The sequence below is a fragment of the Ostrinia nubilalis genome, chromosome 18, assembly GCF_963855985.1.
Source record: "Ostrinia nubilalis chromosome 18, ilOstNubi1.1, whole genome shotgun sequence".
NCBI classification, from domain to species: Eukaryota; Metazoa; Arthropoda; class Insecta; order Lepidoptera; family Crambidae; genus Ostrinia; species Ostrinia nubilalis.
This window is the reverse complement of record NC_087105.1, coordinates 392,712-410,300: the sequence shown is the minus strand read 5'-3', so window position 1 is coordinate 410,300 and position 17,589 is coordinate 392,712. Positions and strand designations below refer to the sequence as shown.

The window sequence follows — 17,589 nt, the reverse complement described above, 5'->3', positions numbered from 1 at the left end:
TTAAAAACGTAAATAACATTGTTATTTCAGTATCTACCTCTTTTTAAAAAAAGTTATCAATACTTTTCATATGTGTCACAGAAAAAGACATTGATTAAACGAAAATAATGGACAAGACGTCATAAAAACAAAATATAGTACGTGGCGGAAAAACTGCACATCGGCAATCATCACATATTATTATAGGGAATTTAGTGCAATTGTTTGTATGTATGGAGACACCTCCACTTTGGTATAGTAGGCTCATTTTTGCAACGGTGGTTCTTTGGATGCTTCTGAGTGGATTTCCGTCGGTAGACATCGGGACAGGGGGGGGGGGGGGGGGGGCAAGTTTCCTTCTGCCGCGCTTCACTTTCAAAACTATGGCTGGTTTTAGAGTCACGCTGACCGTCAGCGCTGACAGCCGAAATGTATGAAGCGTCGGCGCCGAGCGATCAGCGTCACTCAGGAACTTTCCCTTCAATTACATACATATTGATCTGTCAGCGCCGAAGATCAGCGAGCAGTCAGCGCGATACTAAAACCAGCCTATAGGTATTAGGGCAAGTGTGGTATCATTTTTGGATAATTCAAGGATGGCAGATTCATTTCGTTCATTTCATTGAGCACAATAAAATTCACAAAAAGTAAAAAGTATTTTTTTAAACCACTGGTGATAATCTAATAAAATAAAGATAATTATGTCCTGAAAGCTACATTTATCAGGATTATAATATAGGTATATAAACAAAATAAAACATTTTCATAACCGACTAAGTGACATTATAAGACTTTCGTCATCAGAACTCTCAGCCCATTTTAACGCGAAAATTCAAACTGTTATTTCTGGGAATGCCGGGTGGCTCATGCAAAATGATTTCAGAATTTAGTGGAGTTTTAAATCCGCCCCTGCTTCGCACAGGCACAATCATCATTACCATCATTTCAGCCACAGGACGTCCACTGCTGAACATAGGCCTCCCCCAATGACTTCCACATCGCACGGTTGGTAGCAGTCTGCATCTGCGCCTTCCTGCTTCCTTTATCAGGTCGTCGGTCCACCTTGTGGGTGGACGTCTCACGCTGCGTTTATAACCTGCCGCAGCGTATGGATGTGGTCTATGATACTATAACCTTTCCGGAAACTGGCTTGTTCGGAAGGCTGGAAATCATGGCTCAAAAGTGAGATGGGTCTGTAATTCTTCGGTAAAAGTGTTATCTCCTTTCTTGAAGCAGAGCACCACCACGCTTCTGTTCCATGCCTCTGGCGTTATTCCCTCGAGTAAGACGGAGTTGAAGAGCCTCTGAAGGACCTTCAGTATCGGTGTACCACCCGCGTTCAGAAGCTCCGAGGTTATTCCGTCATCATGTCACCGGCTTTAGTTCGTTTACGGAGCTTCTCATTTCTGATTCGATCTCGTAAAGAAACACTAAGCACAGCCCTCTTCATAGCACGTTGTGCGACTTTAAGAGGCCATGTTTCCGAGCCGTATATCATCACTGGTAACACACACTGATTGAAGACTTTCGTCTTTAAGCACTGAGGTATTTTGGACGAAAAGATGTTGTGTAGTTTCCCGGAAGCGGCCCAGCCGAGTAAGATTCGTCGATTTACCGCTTTCTCGAAATTGAATCTACCTAGCTGAATCGTTTGTCCGAGGTAGACATACTTGTCAACAATCTCGAGAATCGAGCTCCCAAGCGAAAACAGGTAGGGTGCAACATGGTCATAAGCTTCGTTTTGTCCATGTTCATCCGAAGGCCTACCTGTTGGGAGATTCGATTAAGGTCTTTGAGCATTGTGCCGAGGTCTTCCAGCGACTCCGCCCTAGCACGTAAAACTGATGGCCGATGGGGCAGCAAGGTTCTGGAGTGGAAGCCACGTACCGGAAACCTTCCGATATTACATGCCCTAATCAGAACCGAAAGTATTTTCTAAAATCGGTTTTTCGGTAATCATTGCCGATTTTCCGTGGTTTTCAGTTCATACGGTGTTGGACATCTATAAAGTTCCGTGTGCAGTTTTTGGTCTGCCATAGGACGCATCTCCGGGTTGTGAATAGGGAAACGCCCTCCAGTCACCGGGGGGCCTACTAGTTTACCAGCGCAGACAGAAACCCAAGCGCGGCAGATCTCTCGGTGAGCCTGTCGGGCAACCTGTAACCCACAATTTGAGTGAACAGGGGGCCGTCGAGGCATTTGCCCGAACTACGATGCAGGGGACATCTTTAAAAACCTTCACAGGTGGGGGCTGGCGGGCTTTGTGGCAGGTTTGGCGGTCATAGCTAGTTTTAACATACTTGTAATAAATTGTAATCTATTCTACATGGGGTTCTTTAATATATATATACGCATAATTAAAAACATTGCATGTTCCATAAATCTCTTTCACAAAAGGTCGATGTGCGATTTTCCATGCCAGGCACTGTATCCATCATCCAGCAGTTTCCCATTTGGAAAAAACAATTTCAAATGTAGGATGTAGGTATTTTTTATAAATAACAACTACTTGAATAACTGTATCGATATCTCTCTTTAAGGACCTATGTGAGTTGAATCACGGACTGTACTAAGGTACATTATCTGCATTCATTACAAACGAACGATGGAAATGATGGAATCTATATTTTGTGTAAATTGTGGCTCAGCTAGTGGCTCTATGGTGCTGGAAGATGAACAGATTCTTCACTGCATTCAACAATGGAGGGCTCCACTTTCGGTTAGTTATAAAATACTTTTCTTTAAAAAATAGACAATATGTTTTATAAAATTATTTAAAGCCTTTAAAAATTATATAAAATTCCAGGTGCAGCCTCATGATTTAATATGTACGACTTGTTGGACTGAAGCCAGTCAAGCAACTACAAACTCGAGCTCAGGTGGGAGGAACTGTGCTCTTTGTAAAGTGGTTTTGCCACCTCGTAAACGATCACATCAATTAATTGCATTGAGAACAGATACTGAACATCATGTGAAAATCAGAAACATTATCTTGGAAAGACTTCTACCATTGCAGGCATGAATTTTTTTAAAATACTGAAATTATTTTCAGAAACTCAGAAATCAGTAATTAATTCATTTACAATACGATTTTAGGTTCGTGCATCACATCACATTTGTCATCCTTGTTGGCAAAGAGCTGACAGATCTGCAAAACATTATTCATTGCCATCATCATCAAGGGATACTGCAGCTTCAGGCGTACCATTGAGATGTATTAACTGTAATATTGATGTGACCCGATTGAGACGACATGTTTTAGTAGAAAATAATGCAATCCTGTTACAAGTACAACAACAGATTACACCAAGAGTGGTAAGTGTTATGCCTATTTAAAAGAGTAAAACAATTTGTTTACTTTTATCACTTTGAGATAATTTATGAATCTTATTCTTTTCTTGACGAAATAATTCTTTTAATTTACAGGCTACTTCAGCTGACTTCATTTGTGATGCATGTCATACATTGATATCTGAAAGATTAAGTGCTGCAACAGCCTCAGAAGATACTACTCCCATTGTGGGTCACCAAAACATTTGCATAATATGTGGTCGATCATTGTTTAATGCTCGAAGTCACGATTTGCAAGAAGAAGTCTATCGCCACATTTCACACGTTGTTCAAAATTGGGTTCAACCTCGTCAGGTAAAACACCATCAATTAGTAATAAACTCTATATCCATATCTATTACAAAAAGTCGCGTTGATCACTAGTTTAATTAACATTTGGTATGGAACTGTTATTTTAAACCAATGTTCATCACGCGTTCAACTTTTTTGTATTAAGGCACTATGTATTATAATATTATTTTTTTCCACAGCTTCAACCGTCAGACCGCGTATGTCATAGATGTTACCAGCGAGCAGAGGCCGCTTTGAATGAAACAAGAGCTAATAATGTTCCACAACTTGATAGAATTATACTACAAAATTACTCAAGAGCTCCTTATACACATGCACGCTGCATGTTTCCAACCTGTACCAGTACATCTCAACAAGTCGTTCCACATATGTTACGAGTAAGGCTTTTTAGTGACCACAAATACTATATTCCACGAGATTGTCGCATATGCAGCTTCCATTTAGAAAGACAGGAATGGTTACAATTGTTTGAAGAAACTTCAAATCACTGTTTTACAGCTGCATATATTGAAGATTTTTGTGAATTACTAAAAAGTGATAAAAACACAATTACTTTTAATGATATTGATGGGATGGATGAAAATCTATTTTATTATTGGTTGGGACATACAAAACAGCAATTCAGAGACTTAGAAGCAGAATTGCCTGAATTCCGAAACCGTGCTACAGCACTTGGTGCATACTTAATGAAATTACGAACTGGAGATTCAGACGAAAGAATTTCCACATTGTTGAATATGAGTAGAACGACTTTAACAAAGCTATTAAATAAAGCACGAGATGTTATGACAGAGCATTTCGTTCCGCAACATTTAGGACTTCAACATATATCGAGAAACCAAATTGCCGAAAAGAATCTATATATTCCCAATGCCTTATTCGGAAACCCAGGAAGTAATATTGAAGATAGAAAGGCAATTGTAATAATGGATGGCACATATATATATGTACAAAAGAGCTCCAATTATTCTTATCAAAAAAAGACGTATTCTTTGCACAAGTACCGGAACCTGGTCAAACCGTTCCTCATTGTATGCTGCGATGGTTATATTGTCGACGTGCTAGGTCCGTTTCCTGCAACGAAATCAGACGCTGACATATTAAAAGATGAGGTCAGGGACCCTTCACAACCTCTACGACAGTATTTTAAAGAAGGAGATATATTTATTCTTGACAGAGGATTTCGAGACTGTATTCCGATTTTAGAAAACCTACATTATTCGGTGCATTACCCTCTATCACTAGAATCGGGGGAATACCAAATGAATACTGAAAATGCCAATGAGTCCCGTAAAGTTACTCTCTGTCGATGGGTCGTAGAGGTTGTGAACGGGAGATTCAAAAGAGACTTTAAATTGCTACGGCAGGATTATTTTAACAAAGCGTCGAAACATTTAATGGCCGATTTTAAAGTAGCAGCAGCTCTAATTAACAGATTCCATCCACTTTTAGTAGACAGAGATGACGCTAGAGAAATCGTCTCAGTTATTCAAGAAAAAATATTTACAAATAATACGTTGGCAGAATTTGTGGAAACCAATAATTTAAATCGAAAGAGGGCTAATTTTGAAAGCATAACCGTTCAAATAAATAACCTCAATAATTTTCCACAACTGGAATATAGCGATTTAATTTTGATATCGTTAGGCGTATATCAAATTAAACAAGCGAGATCTTACTATGGGGAGCATATTCGCCAAGACGGAAACTATATTATAGAAGTTTGTCGGGAGGTTGACCGACAGTTGGTCACTGAATTACATTTGCTTCATTCTGAAAATGTTTGGCTACTGAGGGGAAAAATACACAGCCGCCACATCAGTCACAAAACTTATTTAGTTTATGTTTTGGTTGACGGATCAGAAATTGGGACATACGCAATTAAGCAATATTGCTGCAATTGTGTTGTTGGGCGCAGAACCATAGGTTGCTGCGCCCATGTAATGACCATTATATGGTATTTAAGTTGGGCCCGATTCCAAGAGAATCTAAACCCCCCGGCACAGTTTTTGGACGACATTTTGCTTCAAAATATTGATGAAATGCAAAATGATAGTATTTAGTTATTTTTATATATAAAAACCACAAATATGTAAGTGTAGTTTTTTCATCTCGGCTTTAGGCTAAGAACTCACGGCGCGATTACGTTTGTGTTTTTTCATCTCGGCTTTAAGGCTGCGTTTCTACCAGACATGTGCGAGGATACGTAGCAAAGAATGTGTTTGTAAAGAATCAATAGAATCGATTCATTTACCTCGAGGTTGTTTACAACACATCCCTCGCTACGCATCCTCGCACATCTCTGGTGGAACGCAGCCTTAAAGCCGAGATGAAAAAACACAAACAGGTAAAAATAACTAAATACTATCATTTACCTCTGCTATTGGTTCGATTCGATTCTGTTGGTTCTTTACAAATACATCATCTGCCGTTTGGTGTAGTGATTCGGAACGGACTACTATGCCGAGAGGTCCCGGGTTCGATTCCCGGCCGGGCAGAAATTGAAATAATGACTCTTAATTTCTGTGACAGGTCATGGTGTTACCATGTATAATATGTGTATTAAAAAAGTATTAAAGCAGAATATCCGTTAAGCTAGCATCCAAAACACAAGCATATTAGTTGTTTACTTGTGGCAAGATAGCGCTGTGTGAAATTGTCCAAAGATATTATTAAGATATTAAGTATATCCCCCTTACTTTCCTTACACATCTCTGGTGGTTACGCAGTTCGAGGGCTGGTATAAGATCAGCTACGGGCATGGCCAAGTAACTGACCCACATTGTTATAAAAATATTTTTATTACGATGGGCCCACTGAGGCATCATGCTCATCTTGAAGGAAACGCGTACTATTCGGCAAGTGTTTAGTATAGCTGCTTTTTGCGTTGTGATTTAAGTAACTATTTTCCGGAAGATCGATAAGTTTTAGGCTATGGTTTAAGTATTTAGGTATGACACATTTATTTTTGTTATTATTAATAAATATACTTATTCGCAACCTGAGTTTCACTTACTAATTCTTCTTCAGATAAATTCCAATGAATAATATTTGTATTGCATTAAGACACATTGTGTCCTAACAATTTTCGAGACATTGTTATGTTTAAGAAGTTAGAATTTTAAAATATCACTATTATACTTCTAACCTTCATTACAAAATATTATATAGGAACATGAGGTTTTTCCTTTGTTGTATGGAAAAATCCATTTACGAGATTAACTAGATTTTGCAGACCAAACTTCTTGCTCCTTGCATAGACTAAAGATGGTATGGCCAAGGAGATAGGAGTTTGTTATTTCATGTGTCAGATGTCAAAGATGGAGAGAAAATTGATTCATGTTATTTAATTACGTGCATATTTATTTGCAATATGTAGGTACTAGGTATATTATAAAAGTGGAACGCCGAGTTATTTCCAAAACCATTTCATAAACGATTTGGCTTCGATAAATACAATACAATAGGAGTTTGTTATTTGCTGTATCAGATGTCAATGGTGGAAAACAACTTATGATTCATGCTATTTATTTACGTGCATTATGTAGGCATGTTATAAAAGTGGAATATCGAGTTATATTTCTAAAACCTGTTCCATTATTATATACGATTTGGCTGAAACTACAATACAAAACATTTTTCGCATGTCGGTGTTCATACATTCACACAATACATTAGACGCCATGTTGTCATAAACGACATATTATAAAATCGCTGTGATTTAATATTCTTAATCATTAATTTTATGGCAAGTGTCCATCAGGAATCATTGTTCTTACACACAGAATCGTATTATTTCGCTTTCGGGTAGTAATATGTCAAAATTGTTGGTTCTTTAGGCGAACAATGTATGGAGAACGAACATTGTCCTTTGGTAAGATAGATACCTAGTATGAAATATTGTTGAAACGCTCAGGAGCTAAAATGAACATGCATTGTCATGTGTAAGTAATGCTCCGTCCCCTCTAACAAAAATGTACATCTTTTCAATCAGGGCTAGGGTGTCTCCTATCCTATCTTAGAGTCCTAGTACACTTATCAAAGGAATCATCACCGTATCAACTCGAGCCGTTCAGTATACTTTATATATGAAACTCCTTTTTTCCCGTCAGGAAATGCATTAAATTGCATTCCCACTAGTCTTTAGGTGTGGGTGGTAACACACTGGTGTGTGTTATGTGAGGCTCTCCCTGACAAATGGGCAGAGCCTACTCACTAAAATCTGACGGTGTCCTCCAGTTTTTGGGACGGAACTGCGAACTTTTCTTCGCTAACGGCGCGCGGGATCGGAATTGGACTTTACGTTTTTACTGGTCATTTGTTTATTAGATTGCTTATTTTTAGTACTGAAGCTGATAAATAACATCTGTCCGTTAATTTTAGCACCTGATCATAATTTAACTTCTCGAATTAAATTAGAATGTCAACTAAGTATGTAGATTGCAGAACTAGATAACGAACGCTTTAAGGATAGATTCATTAGGTTAAGCATTGATTAAAAAGTTCCTGGCAGAACAAGTAACTGGTGGAATCGAAAGAATAAAAACAAGAAAAATGTCATGCATTTTTAAATTTATTGTTAAGTTATTATTATGGTGACACAGTTGAGTTGATCGAGTTTAGTCGTCGGCGTCAGCGTCTTATTGTATCTTTTTAACCTTCCTCTACTGCCGTTTCTATAACTCTGACGGTGTTAAATAGAAATGAGCCCGCGAGTCCCGCAGCACCTCCAGCAAGAGCGCCCAGCGGCCCCACAGTGGCGCCCAGGCCCGCGCCCGCTGCCACCGCAGTCGCTATGTTGGATAAAATTGTAGACGGCAGTATTCCTCTCTTTTCTTCCACTTTGTCTCCTTCTGGATTGTCTTCTAATACTTCTTCCGCCAAGTCCGCGCTCCTCCTCGCCCGAGCCGCCGCGAGTCCGCTGGAGTAGGCAGCCGACACCATGTCGGAGAAGTCCTGTGTCTGACTGGCGATGCTTCTGGCGAGCCTGTGATAAGCGTCGATGATGTCAGACACATACACCGATTCGATCGGTGTTGTGGCAGGGTCGTTGCTTAAGTTCTTAAGGTCCTCGTGTATAGCGCTTGCTTTGACATTACACTCCGAGAGGACAACCAACGCTCCCACCAAAGCGACCAGACTGAATTTTGACATCGTTGTGAGGAGTTCTCGGAGGCAGTCACAGAATGATTTGTGGAAGGCAACTGAATGATGAGACTTGTGTGGTTCGGCTTTTATATCATAAAACGCTCATTAATTGTAAAATCAATCAATCAAAGTGTAAGAAAAAAAATAGTAACGTACCTAAGGTTACCTTGAAACAGTAGCATCAAAAAAACTCTTTGTGTCAGTGAAAGAGTGGAGAAAAATGTTTCGTTATTTTTTTTCACCTTTTATTCAATCGCACAAAACTATTTTACTTACTCTGTTAATATCGGTTCAGTATGTAAAAAAGACAGTTAAAGTTAAAGTTGTGGTTAAAGCCTCAAGATGTAAAGAAATTTTAACAAAAAATATTTTCTCCACTCTGTGACTGACACTTTCGAGTTTTTTTTTTCAAGGTAACCTTACGCTTAACGTAACTAAGTATGTCTACCTATTCTAGCTTTTTTCTTACACTTTAGTTGATTGATCTTACAAATGAGGGTTTGATATAAAAGCCGAACCACACATGGCTCGTCATTCAGTTATCTCTTCAATCATTCGGTGACTGCCTACCGAGAGCTCACAACGATGTCAAAGTTCAGTTTGGTCGGTTTAATGGGAGTGTTGGTGGTCCTCTCGGAGTGTAATGTCGAAGCAAGCGCTATACACGACGACCTTAAGAACTTGAGCAACGACCCTTCCACAACCCCGATAGAATCGGTAGATGTATCTGACATCATCGACGCTTATCACAGGCTCGCCAGAAGCATCGCCAGCCAGACACAGGACTTCTCCGACATGGTGTCGGCTGCCTACTCCAGCGGACTCGCGGCGGCCCGGGCGAGGAGGAGCGCGGACTTGGCGGAAGAAGTATTAGAAGATAATCCAGAAGGAGACAAAGTGGAAGAAAAGAGAGGAATACTGCCGTCTACAATTATATCCAACATAGCTAAGGCTGTCGCGGCGGGCGCGGGCCTGGGCTCTGCCTTAGGGCCCGCTGGCGCTCTTGCTGGAGGTGCTGTTGGACTCGCGGGTTCATTTCTGTTTAATACCGTCAGGGTTATAGAAACAGCAGTAGAAGAAGGCTAATAAAGACTCTGATGTCGACGACTAAACTCAATCCGCAACTTTGTCACCATAATAATTCGTAATACAATGCATGAAATGTATATTTTTTTTTCTTTACTTTACCACACACACCACTTACTTACTTTTGCGTCCAGAAAACCTTTATAATCACTACTAATTTATTGTTGCCTCTTCAGAATCTTCATCTTAGCACATCCATGTTAGTCTTTGAGGTCTACAGAAACAGTTGGACATTCTTATCTATTTACTATCGCACGAATTATATGTAATTCTAATAATGATTTGTTCATAATATAATTTCGGATATTATAATATCACCGTTGTAAATGCCTCATTTTTAATCTGCGCAAACCATAACGCAAGAATTTTCATATCTTTTTCTTGAATGATTGATCTACTATATAAAAATAAGTCGGGTTTTCCTCCCTGACGCTATAACTCCAGAACGTACGAACCGATTTCCACGGTTTTGCATTCGTTGGAAAGGTCTCGGGCTCCGTGAGGTTTATAGCAAAGAAAATTCGGGAAAAGGGGGTAAAACGGGATCCACGCGTACGAAGTCGCGGGCGGCCGCTAGTTCTCTATAAACTAGAATCTTTTATTTATCAAGTACCTAATTATTTGGTCTAAACGAAAGATATAAATAAATTAAACCTCTTCGTCTACAAGTCCAATTTAATACATATCCGTAGAAAAAATATCTCAAAATTCCCATTACGTAAATAGGGAAATGCCTGGATAAGGGCTTAAAAAGAAAATTCTAAGAAGTGTTAATCATAAAAATATCAAATACTATTAATACAATCTTATTCTTATCTGATATTACTATGAATTTGATAATTTCTCTGAGTCGTAGTACGAGTAGTTTAGTTATACATAATAATATCGTATTTTACTAGCGTAATAATAAATACTAGCGTAATCTACACTAATATTATAAAGAGGAAAACTTTGTTGGTTTGGTTGTAATGAATAGGCTCAAAACTACTGGACCGTTTTTAAAAATTCTTTCACCATTCGAAAGCTACATTATCCACGAATAACATCTAAGTAATAGGCTAAATTTTATGTTGTAAAAAAATAGGCGGGTCCTCCGGAAAGCTAGTAATAAATATTATTTAAACGTTGCGATAGCGTAGTGGCGCGTTGTATTGCTATGAGCTCAGAGAAACCGGGTTCGATTCTCGGTCAAGGCAATTTAGATAACGAGATATAGTAATTAACTAATTAAGAACTTAGTAATAAACAGTTTCTTAACTGACTATTATTGTGTCGTTGTAAAACACTAAAAATCGTGATCAGTACGTGATCGAAGGACAGTTAAATGGGCAGAGGATCTGACCTGATATATTTTTTAATATTGTTGGGGTGTCAAAATAAAATGGATAAATATTTTATTTTGAAAACAAGGAGTATAACATCGTAGGATATGATTTTTTCAAAAGCGTCAAATTTGACCCAAACTAGGATCAAACCTGGAAGCTTTGGGCCCAGATAAAAAATGTCTATTCTCGGTAAAATGAATCATCATCATGCGGAGAGAATCGCAGGCAAGGGTTTAAAATAAATAAATAAGTATACGTCGTCGTAGCAACTATCGGCAGACAGTCGAATATCAGGGGACTGATAAGAGCAATTGGAGCCGTGCGCAAAAGACTTAAGGCGCATTCTCCCAGATACTAACAGTGTTCCAAGTAATATCAGAATGCGCCGATATTTAAAAACAAGTAGGTAACTGTTTTAGCACATATTTTGAAACGAAACCTGAAAGAAAATGATCTAAATGCTTGTAAATTACTTTAGTGTATTTGCCGCTTTTCATCTGCAGTTTCCATTGTTCTGTTGTTTTCCTCTAATTTCACATTATGGCGCAAGTACACTATGCGGAAAATATTGTGAACACGCACTTCGGTTAGTCTCACTCAACGTGCATCGCCCTTACTTCGGTATGCGATCTAGCGCTTCATCTCGATCAATTTCCCATACCTATACACAATCAATAGTGTACTTGCGCCATAGAAAAATTTAATACGAATAAAATTCAGCGGTGGCAAACACTGGCGTGTTAGACTACGTACCTATTTAAATATTGTTTATGTGCCTGTAGATAATCACGGGTGAAAAACATTTTCTTTTTAAATATAAAGACACTAGGTTATTTTAATTTGTATTGGCACTCGTAGATCGATTACTTGCCTAAGTAGTTAGAGACGAAGCCGTCTACTTTTCCTTAATCACTTATAAAATATTTTAAATAAGTTATGAGTAAACTGTAAGTAGCACCCACTTGGTGCAGAACTTGTTTGTTTCGTCTTTAATTTAATACACTTCAAATAAATAACAAATATAACTTCTACTTAATTGTTGTGCAGACGGCTCTAAAGCCGTGTGCAAAAAGGCTTTCATGATTACACCATTTTTATTTTGTATTGCTTATATTAATATGTTTATCTGTATTAATAGGTATAGCTTAAAATGTTTTGGTCTTCGAATAATCAGTAGTTATCGGTCCACGAACGACGCGGCTGACATTGAAAATAAAAATTTATCATTGAATTAATTGTTGTTCAATAATAAAATTGTAACCATGCCCAATTCGGTAGTTTTCTTTAATTTTTATAGTTTTTAAAAATCTTATAATACATAGAAAACAACAAATTGAGACAACTAGAGACATCTAGTGTTGAGCGGCAAAACTAAAAGAAGCATGCTTATGTCTCATCTAAGGATTTGGTGCAATAACAAAACGCAATACCACGCCACCTTTTACCATAAGTCAACAGATGTCAGCACAATGACTTACAAATTCAATTTTATTTACATAATTAATTTTCCAAGACCATAAAATGTCCCGATATGTTTTAGCAGAAACATTGCAATTAAATATTATTACATAGATAGTAAGTAACATACATAATCAACGAACATGAACAAAACAAAATAACGAAAAAAGAAAATTCTAATAAGTTTAAATAGATAGTCAAGTGCTAGTAAATAATTAATTTGTAAAGAATTACAATTTCTGGATATTATAAAATCCTACTAACCTATAGTACATTATCCAGCCAGGGTCATCTTTCAGCATCCTCCAATCCTTGTTCAGCGTCATCATTTCAGCAAAAACTTAACAATCTATTATCTATTTTATTTTTAACACAACACTTTCGTCCAGCCAGTACCTATACTGTTTTGATCTATGAGGATTTAACGTAATAAAAATAAATAATAAATTCTGTAAATCAGTGGGTCTAGACAAAGTGCAAATTATAATCGCAAACCAGTCGAAAAGTGGTCGAAAAGCCCCTTTTTTGTATGGAGTTTTGACGGATTCGATTTTCGATTCGATCAAAAAGTGCTTTTTGTCTAGGGGGGCAGAGGCGCATCTACGTCAAAATGTCAATGAACCCGTATTTTTTTTTCGAACTGATCGTAGGGTCACGCACGGACCAATCAGAATGCAGCTTTTTCAGCGCTAGCTTTTTTTTTCTCTTGTATCCAGAATCCTGGCCCGGAATTCCCAGAAGTAGGCACATGAGTAAAGAAATCATGTAGTCTGGAGCCTAATTGTCTAAACCTATAAAATTCGCAATAAAAAAGTTGTAGTTGTCTATTAATTTTAGAATCAGACGAAGTAAAATTCGTAACGTACCTATTAACTAAATAAATACGAAATATTTTAATAATAAAGAAAACATTAGGTAGGGTAATTGCGCCGGTTTTCCGTCCAGCTCCTGTTTTCGTCCATTTGACCGACTTGCCACAAACAAATACGGAAAATTAGAATACAAACCTAACTTTCCGTGCAAGTTTGGACTTGTTACAATCTATAATATCTAAGTAACAGTTCTGCCTGCATGAAAATGTAATTTGACAAGTAATAACTCCAAAAAAATCTACGGAAGTTGCTGCTGCGCACAGGTGAATGGAAAACGTCGTCAAGTTAGAAAAAAAACGTGCCGGTAGGGAACTTTCATGGTATGTTTAATTACTGTTTTAGCTACTTTACGTAATGTTTTTGGCACGTATGTCTAATTATTAGCATAATAAACTCTATTTTAAGGGTTTATTAAAGTTTTTGTATAGATATCATAGATAATTAAGTGGACTGATACTAGCATAACAATTTTGCAAGATTTTGGTTTTCGTCCACGTGGACGGAAACCCTGACACCTAGTTAATATTTTTAAATATCATTTTACTTCAATGGACCTACAAAATACAATGTTTTTTCTTCCAATATGATCTTTATTGCTATTACATTAAACATTTTAGTTTACGTCCACTTTTTAACAGTGATAAACCCATAAAAACCGTTAAAAAGATGTGGACGAAAACAAAAAACAGCTTTAAACGTTGTTGTGTTTTCGTCCATGACGTCATGAGCAAGCACTGGGGTGGACGAAAACCAAAATTAGCTATTCCTGTAGATTAGTTTTCGTCCATTTGTCCTTCGACCTATTGCAATATTTTCCTAAATTTAGGTAAGAATCTTATTTATATCTTTTTGATATCATTTGAAAGCTAACAAAATTACCTTTCAAATGATATACCACAATGCATAGTTACTGTATTGTAGAATTGGTTTTAACTCAATAATGCAACTGCACTCTTTTTTCTACACGGTGGTCGAAAACTAGCTTACACTAGGACGAAAACCAATTTTTTTGGACGAAAACTAGCGAAATCGCCTCTTTTGCATAAAATATTTTTTATAAAAAAAACCGTGATATTTACTTATTCTTATGTAATATTAACGTAAACTAGACTATATAAGGACTAAAACGACATATGATACATATAATATATGTAAGGGTATTTCAAGATATTCATTTCGCATCACAAAGCTGGCAACTCCGCTAATTGGACGAGAACCAACGTACTTACCCTACAACATTTTCTTCCATTGGGCCAAGCAGTGATAGCGCTACAATTACTGCGAGAGATAAACGTTCCCGTGTAGGTATTCCTACAGACAAGATTTGCAGCTTGACCGCCAAAACATTGTTTAGCGGTTTTAAAATGCAGCAAAAAATGTTTTTAATTTGCAAATATACAAATTCAACTTAAACGTGTCCCAATGCGTGTCGAATGCGGTGCGCGGGCGCTTTGTAACGCGACGCCATCGCCCCCAAGCGGCAGGATTAAGTGGCGCCCGCGCCCGGGCAGACCGGGAATAATGCCTTGACCTCTGGTGTTAATTTTTTTCTCAACAGGGTCTAAGAACAAAAACTGAAACACCACCCCTTCGACTCACAGAATTATACTGAAGACACATAGATTAATCCTTCAAGGCCCGCGAATCTAGACACAATAGATAATCAATTGTTATGACATTATTTAATGCCGTCTGGGACTCAAGCGGTTAATAAAGTCTAGATACAAATAGATTCTAGATACGAAAAGTGAGGCAACTTTTAGTAGGTCCACTTGAAATTTGTTTTGATTAAATGTCTTTTTAAATAACAAATAATAACATTTTGTTGCGATTTTAATTGAAAATCTCTCAATTTCGAAAAAATCGCCATTGTTTTAAATGGCGATTTTTTAACAACGTGCAACGTTTTAACAGTAATGACATAAGATTTGACAGTAATGACATAAGATTTTTGCCTCATTTTTGACCAAGCGTTTGGTATGAAGATTATCCATTTAGGCTACACACATAATAAAATCTAAGTGTAGACATACTAGACATAAACTTCAGCATTAATACCTAGAATACCTACCCTGGAGATGCTGGGACGTAGCACAGAATACAGGTACAAGTTAGATTTTGTACTAAGCTAAGTTTATTCCAGTAACTCGTTGCTCTCTTGTACAAGTATCCTACCTACTCCATGTATTATCATTTGTCCTCTTTCCTAAAGATTTGTTCAATTCTGGGCGTGAGAGCGGTGGCGGACGGCGAGCGTGTCGAAAGAGCGCGCGTCGCCGCGTCGCAGCGCTCCCGCGACAAAGCCGCCGCTGCCGACTTTTAATTACGAGCCTTGGCTCGGGTGACGAGATTTCAGGGTTCCTTACTGAAAGGTTGGTGCAGATTCTTTACTTACTTACTTCTAGAAATGTCAGCAAATACTCGTAGTTCGTGACACCCAAAGTGACCAAAAAGTTTATTTTAACACAACCTTATTTCAATTGTAACAAAGACGTGTTGCGAACTTATTGGCTACTTTGGGTGTCACGAACTATTTGACGCTGACTGTACCTACTGCGTTCATGAACATGTACCACATCGTACTCAACTACAGTCAGATTTGACGTTTACGTTATTCTACAGAAAAGAAGTAACTACCTGTTAAGTTATAAAGACTGTTTGTTTGCTTAGGTACATAGTAGTAGTGTGTGCAGGTTCCCCATTAGGTGGACCGATGATTTGGTGAAGGTCTCGGGAAGTAGGTAACTGGATGGACTGGACAGGAACGAATCGTTATGGAAATCCTTGGGGGAGGCCTTCCGACACTGGACGTTATTTGGCTGAAACGAACAGTCTAGTAGAGTTAAATAGGTATTCGTTATAATGCCTGAAAATGTAAGTAACCGTTTCTTTGACATTTCTTACCACAGATGCGGAACCTTACCCCTTTGAAATCAGCTCACACATGACCCTTTCAATTTTTTACCTTTTACTTTCGAGCGGCGGCGTGCTCGTAAAATTTGTTATTAATACAGTAAAATTGGGATTAGTATTAAATTGGAAACAAGCGGTTTAATTGGCGCTCCCGCGGGCGCAATATCCGTTCGGTTATTGTTTCGACGCACGCGCACGGTGACCAAACTGTTATGAAAAACGCACTGAAAAAAAAAACGGCCACTGCACTGACGGGCTTGCTATTAGGAATAACTTTCCCATGGATACTGGAGTTACAGTTTTAATGGCGATACTGAGACTGAAACGGATTGCTTTAATTTATAATTCAAGTTCTTCTGATGTCGTGACTGCATTTTCAACGGTTGTGTCTGGTGTAGCTTAATCGTTTCTTTATGTTTGTTAATTAATGATTATACCTACACTTTTACGTGATGAAAAAGAAGCTCAAAATTCATTCTAGCTCAATGCCTGCATACTTAGACAAGCCTGTGATTCAACTACTTGTGTTTGACTCTGAATTTCGTTAATGTCGCATGTCGGTATCAAGTTTAACTTTCTAGCATCAAACTAAGTTCTGAAGCTGTTTGCCTCTGTTTTTCTTCTTATTCACATTAGTAATTATTAAGTTCTGTTTTATATTATATCCAGTTGTATTGTGACATCTGAATAATTGGCCACCCTATCTTCCGCAGAGGCATTGTGCACCGAATCAATTACGCGTTCTTACAAACCAAAATAGCTCTAACACAGGAAGTCGCGTCGTCAGATTTCTATATTATGTCACAAATAGCTGCACTTTTATTACCATGTATTACCGAACTATTTACATTCGCGGTAATGATGTGTAGTCAGTATTTGCAGTGACGTAACTGGTAACACTGGTAATGCTATTTATGTGTGAACAGCGAATTGATTTTCATTTTAGATCACAATCGCGAGATTATTATGATAATCTAGAGATCAAGGAGTAAATAATGTATTAATTATCTATTTATCATTGTCTATTTATCACCATTATCAATGTGCGCAGACAGCGTATCGTAAATCCTCAATCAAGTTTAATCATCAGCTGATTCAATCAGTCACTAATAAATCATTCAATAATCATAATCGTAGGAATTAGTTGTACTTAAAAATGAAATTCA

General features: G+C 37.8%; 1 long non-coding RNA gene across 1 annotated transcript; it reads left to right on the top strand.

The window, feature by feature from the left end:
- The first annotated feature begins 344 nt into the window (after window positions 1–344).
- Window positions 345–5,442, top strand: LOC135080335 (uncharacterized). Its single transcript, XR_010258977.1, has 5 exons — window positions 345–2,698; window positions 2,786–2,995; window positions 3,076–3,294; window positions 3,406–3,624; window positions 3,801–5,442. It is a non-coding gene; the product is annotated as an uncharacterized LOC135080335 (long non-coding RNA).
- The last annotated feature ends 12,147 nt before the right edge of the window (window positions 5,443–17,589 follow it).